Below are 6,525 nucleotides of genomic sequence, written 5' to 3' on the forward strand. Positions count from 1 at the left end.
AACCCAAATTGGGCCGCGGGAGATGTCAATCAATGTCAAACCATCCAGAATACAAATCGACAAGTACTAGGTACTGCTTGCCATGCCATTCAAATATGTCAGTTGCCACTGTAGACCCCAGGAGCCGGATGTGAAAGAAGTGGTTGTTTTTATTGATGAGGTGCCAAGCTGTTACACACTGCACAGGATGCCACATTCTCTGTGATGTATTCGGCCATGCCAGGCCAGTAAAATATGTTTCTTGCCCATAGGACGGTGGCTTAAGCACCTGGGAGCCTTGCATGGACAGCGTTAAAATATTTGCTTTGCAATGAAGCAGAGACCACAGCCTTATATCCTTTTACAATAATGCCATCCTGCAGTCCTAGCTCATCGCGGACAGCAAAGAAAGGCCAAACTGGCAGCGGAACGTTGTGGTGTTTGTCTGGGCAGCCACGCTTCATGAAGGAGGCGAGCGACCGTAGGTACTGTCAGCAGCAATATGGGCAACCAAATCCTCCACACAGGACGAGGGAATAAAGGGCACAGTCATTATGATAAAGTCATCATCTGGCGAGGACAGACCCTCACAGGTCTTCCGGGGTGCACGAGAGAGAATGTCAGCCAGGTTCATATCCTTACCATGTTTGTAGGTCAGAACAATGTCATTTTTTTAAAGTTGTAGCAGCATCCACTGTATGCGCGCTGGAGAGGCAGTAGGAAAGTAGTGGACAACTGCCAGTAGCTCTTTATCAATTTGGGCATAGCGTTGTTCTGTGTCAGTCATAGTGCGCGAGGCCTAGGCAACAGGCTTATTGCCGTTACCGTCATTTTGAAGACATGCTGCGCCTAGTCCATGTTGTGAAGCGTCACAAGTCAGTGTGACCGGTCATTTAGGATCGAAATAAGTGTGAGTAGGAGCACAAGACATCTGCAGCTTAAGAGTGTCGAAAGCCCTCTGCTGTTGCTCATGCAGATCAACCCTAAGGACTTGAACACAGCCATTAAACAACTTCACAATCCCACTCCTGACACCATGTCGAGCTTCTGCTTTTGGAATAACTTTGGTCATACACAGTGATTAAGATCCAAATACTTTATTAGCATTACAGCATAGGTAACCATCTTAATATTTAACTCAAGACTGAGGGAGAAAGGGCTGAGAAGCTTCCTGTTAAACTAGTGGGCATAGCTATAAAGTATGACTCATAAAATGTGGCCTTGTTCTACAATAACCTCCATGAATCGTAAAGAATTTGCTGTGCTAATATGATTATCATGTGATTCGTGTACGGATGTGGCGCCGATGGATGAGAAGCCGAAGCAAAGAAGTCGAAGCCAAAGAACCGAATGGAAACGAGGCAGAAACGCAAAAAAAACGAAAGAGTACGTAGCCGAAACGACAACTAACCGAAAGGATTGGACGCCTAAATGCAAACTACCCGAAAGGGCGGGACTCCTAAAAGCCAACTAACCGAAAAGCTGCATCACCTAAAAACAAACTCACCGAATGGCCGCTCTGTCAAAACGCCACCTACCTGAAATGCGGCGTCGCCTACACGCCAAAGGACCGACTGCCGCTCAACAGAAAAGTCAAATAACGAACATGACATTGCCGGGGGGCGGGACTTGTCAGCGATTGGTCCAGACCCCCGTGTCCATCACATCACTGTGGAGGGATGAACATTGTCCCACACCTTCGCTCCACCCAACCCACAGCCGGTGGAGGGTGGCCGTGGGAGAGTGGGGGCTGTCCCGAGGGATGCGCACCTTCGACCGCTTTCAACTTGGTGCTTGGGTTCAGATTGTCCAGTCACCTATGGCTTGTGTGGGAAAAGGACCCCCACGCTCCCATCTCCCCTTCTCTCTTCCCCTCTCTCTTCCCCCTTCTCTCTCCCCTTCTCTCATTCTCTCCTCTCTCTCTCCACCCCTCTCTCCCCCCTTTCTCTCCACTCTCTCTTTCTCTCCCCTCTTCTCTCTCTCCCCCTCTCTCTCTCCCCCCATTCTTTCACTCCCCCTCTCTCGCTCCCTCTCTCCCCCTCTCTCTCTCCCTTCTCTCTTCCCTCTTTCTCTCCCCCCACTCTCTCTCTTCTCTATCTCCCCCTTATCTCTCCCTTCTCTCTCTCCCCCTCTCTTTCTCTCTCTCCCTTTCTACCCCCCCCCCTCGAGTGTGCATCCATGTCGAGGTATTGTCGCTCATAAACGTACTGACCGTGAGTGGGAATGAACCGTCTTTCCAACCGTGGTGCGAGGAGTGGTGAGATAACTTGGAAAAGCCACATGCCGGTGGAAATGAGCAAAGCCAGGTGATGCAGTCCCCGCCTGCCAGCAGGCGTAGGTGGGGGAGACGGTTTAGTCACCAACTATCCAACCATGGAGCAGGTAGCACGGGATTACATCATTCCCGTGGTGGTGGGAACTCCCCCCGACCTGATCTAAAGCTAAATTATGCATAAACATCCGGCGTTGGTCAGGCACATGCAACACAAGGTATATCCATCATACTCCTGTAACTCATGTCATTGTGGCTCTTCAACATTTGAACCGACAGATAGTTTATCCTCTCTCTGTTCCAATAGAAACATCACCGAGTTAATGAAATATAGCAGGGAGCATCTTGAAGAAATTGTGATCAATGTAAGAACAGCCACATCCTTTTTATTGATAAGCTTGCAGATTGACTCCAAAAGGCCAGACTTGACAATGGGAAAGAGGCAGTTTGCATGAATTTGCAATCCCTGGCAATGCGGCGAAGCAGGTCTGAGCTTGAAATGGAATTCTTTCAGGATAGGATGAGGATAGACTTTTATCCATGCTTAGTCCAGAGCAATATACAGTTTATAATTGAGACTCAGTTGTACAGCAATGAAGGAAAATGTCACCATCTCTGTGTCCAGGACTCTTCAATGTCATTGTGATTAACTGTACAGCATGACCACTGTACAATAGAAAATTGCTGATTCTAAAAACCTGAAATAAAAATAGAATTAAACCTTTTAATTTAGTTTATTTTAGTTCAGTTTAGTTTAGTTTAGCTTAGAGATACAGCATTGAAACAGTCCCTTCAGCACACTGAGTATGTGCCAGCAATTGATCACCCATACACTGGTTCTATCCTACACACTAGGGACAATTTAAAGAAGCCAATTAACCTACTTAACGACACGTCTTTGGCGTGGAGGAGGAAAGCAGAGCACCCAGAGAAAACCTACGGGGGCACAGGGAGAACGTACAAACCCCATATAGACTGCACCCATGGTCAGGATTGAACCCAGGTCTCCGGCTCTGCAAGGCAGCAACTCTACCGCTGCCACTGCACCATTTTCACTGTAAAAATAAAACCTAACCTCACAAATGTTGTAGTCTAAAAGCGAAGCATTTCATTTTAATTTAATTTTCTCAATGATCTGTTTTAATTTCTTTAAAAACAATTAACCATAACATCCTTTTGATTTTGGTTTACTTGCGATGCCACCAAACCATCGTTCACGTGAATCATTCACTTGGATGCTCAGTTTCCCTCTGCACCTCAGGACTCTGCAATCTATTACCAATTAGATAATATGCTTTGCTCTTTTTATTTTCTGTGCCACAATTTCATATTTTTACACATTTGATTCAATTTGCCTGATTTTCACTCACTCACAGAACTCAAATATATCCGTTTGTCTCCTGATAGTTCTAAACTTACTTTTCACTGTTCTTTATGTCATGAGCAAATTTATCAATCATATCTTTGATGTCCTCGTTCAAGTCAGTTAAAGAAGCTGTAAACGGTTGAGGATCCAGCACCGATGCCCATGGCAGTGTACTTATTACATCTTGTCAGCCAGAGAGAAGATCTGTTTTAAACTAGAAAGAGTGTAGGAAAGATTTATGAGGATGCTGACAGAATGCGAGGGATTGAGTTATAGGAAGATGTTGGGCAGGTCAGGACTTTATTCCTTGGAGCGTAGGAGACTGAGCAATGATCTTATAAAGGTGTATAAAATCATGAGGGGAATAGATAGGGTGAATGCACAGAGTCCTTTACTCACGGTTGAGGCAGCAAGAATTAGAGGTCGTAGATTTAGGCAAAGGGAAACAATTTGGGCTGAAACTGAGGGGCAACTTTTTAACAGAGAGGGTGGTACGTATATAGAATGAGCTGCCAGTTAACGTGTTTCAGGCAGTTATTATAACAATATTTTATAAGATATTTTGGTAGGTACATGGATAGGAAGGTTTTAGAGGGCTATACATCAAACATGGCCATAAGGTCATAAGTGATATGAACAGAAATAGGCCATTCGGACCATCAAGTCTACTCCGCCCTTCAATCGTTCCTGAACTATCTCTCCCTCCTAACCATATTCTCCTGCCTTCTTCCCATAACCCCTGACACCCGTACTAATCAAGAACCTATCTATCTCTGCCTTAAAAATATCCATTGACTTGGTCTCCACAGCCTTCTATGGCCAAGATTGCCACGGGTTCACTACCCTCCCACTAAAGAAATTCCTCCTCATCTCCCTCCTAAAGGAAAGTCCTTTAATTCTGAGGCTATGACCTCTGGTCCTAGACTCTTCCACTAGTGGACACATCCTCTCCACATCCACTCTGTCCAAGCCTTTCACCATTCTGTACATTTCAATGAGGTTTCCCCTCATTCTTCTAATCTCCAGTGAGTACAATACAATACAATTCAATTTATTGTCATTTGGACCCTTTGAGGTCCAAACGAAATGTCGTTTCTGCAGCCATACATTACAAACAAATAGACCCAAGACACAACATAATTTACATAAACATCCATCACATTGCTGTGATGGAAGGCCAAAAAAAACTTATCTCTCCACTGCACTCCCCCCCCCCCCCCCGATGTCAGAGTCAAATTCAAAGCCCCCGGCGGGCGATGGCGATTGTCCCGTGGCCATTAAAGCCACGCCGGGTGATGCAAGGTCGCACACCGGGTCTTGGTGTTAGAGCCCCCGGCGCGCGCTCGCAGAGTCCCGCAGCCATTCCAAGCCGCGCGGGGCGGTGATGTAGGCCCCGCTCCAGGAGCTCTTCAACCCCGCAACTCGGGCGGGAGAAGTCGCCGTTGCGGAAGCCCTGAAAAGCGGACTCCCTCCAGGGACCAGCGGGCTCCCGGTTCCGCCCGCCACACCCGCAGTTGCAGCCACCGAATCTCCGGGGGTCGGGCCGCAGCAGCGTCCACCACCGCTCCACCCGCTCTGGACTCGGCCAGCCCCGCGACGGTGAGGTGAGTAGTCGGCACCACAGCCCCCGGTCTTCCTGTTGGAGGCCGCTCCTCGTTGCAGCCCCAACGACAACGGAGACCCGACAAAGAAAAGGTCGGGTCTCCCGTGCAGGGAGAGATTTAAAAGTTACCCCCTCCCCCCCACACCCCCCCACACACATACCCCAACAAAAAATAACAAAAACTACATAAAAACATAGACATAAAATAATAAAAACGCAGACGGACTGCAGAGGCCGCTGCTGACGAGAGTCGCGCCGCCCACCGAATCCAGAGGTCCAGAGCCGTCAGATGCTCATCATATGTTAACCTACTTATTCCTGGGATCATTCTTGTAAACCTCCTCTGGATCCTCTGCAGAGCCAGCACATTCTTCCTCAGATATGATGCCCAAAATTGCTCACAAAACTCCAAATGCGACCTGCCCAGCGCCTTATAGAGCCTCAGCATGACATTGCTGTTTTTGTATTTGAGCCCTCTTGAAATAAATTTCAGCATTGTGTTTGCTTTCTTTCAGGAGTCAAGAGTGTTTTATTGTCTTATGTCCCGGATGGGACAATGAAATTCGTACTTGCTGCAGCACAACAGAATATGTGAATATGTAAACATAGTACATAACGGGGGAAGAGAAAAAAAAAGAAATCGTTCAATAAATAACAAATATAGTGCAATAACAATATAATCTTTTGCAGTTCAGAGCTCAGAGCTTATTCATTATTGTGTTTAATAGCCTGATGGCTGTAGGGAAGAAGCTGTTCCTGGACGTACAGTTTTCAGGCTCCTGCACCTTCTTCCTGATGACAATGATGAGATGAGTGTGTGGTCAGGATGGTGTGGGTCCTTGATGACTTTGGTTGCCTTTTTGAGGCAGCGACTACGATAAATCCCTTCGACTGTGGGGAGGTCAAACCTGGTGATGGAGTGGTCACAACTTTTTGTAGTCTTTTTCGCTCCTGGACGTTCAAGTTGCTGAAGCAGACCACGATGCAACCAGTCAGAATGCTCTCTACAGTACACCTGTAGAAGGTTAGGAGAATCCTCTTCGACATGGCGAATCTCCGTAATCTTCTCAGGAAGTAGAGTCGCTGATGTGCCATCTTTATAATTGCCACGGATGGGTCCAGGAAAGATCTTCATAAATATGCACGCCCAGGAATTTGAAGTTATTGACCCTCTTCACCATCGTCCCATTGATATGAACAGGATTGTGGGTCCTCATCCATCCCCTACCAAAGTCCACAATCAGTTCCTTGATCTTACTGATGTTGAGAGCCAGGTCATTTGGTCAGTCGGTCGATCTTACTCCT

Source organism: Amblyraja radiata, chromosome 4 (genome assembly GCF_010909765.2).
Source record: "Amblyraja radiata isolate CabotCenter1 chromosome 4, sAmbRad1.1.pri, whole genome shotgun sequence".
Taxonomy (NCBI): Eukaryota; Metazoa; Chordata; class Chondrichthyes; order Rajiformes; family Rajidae; genus Amblyraja; species Amblyraja radiata.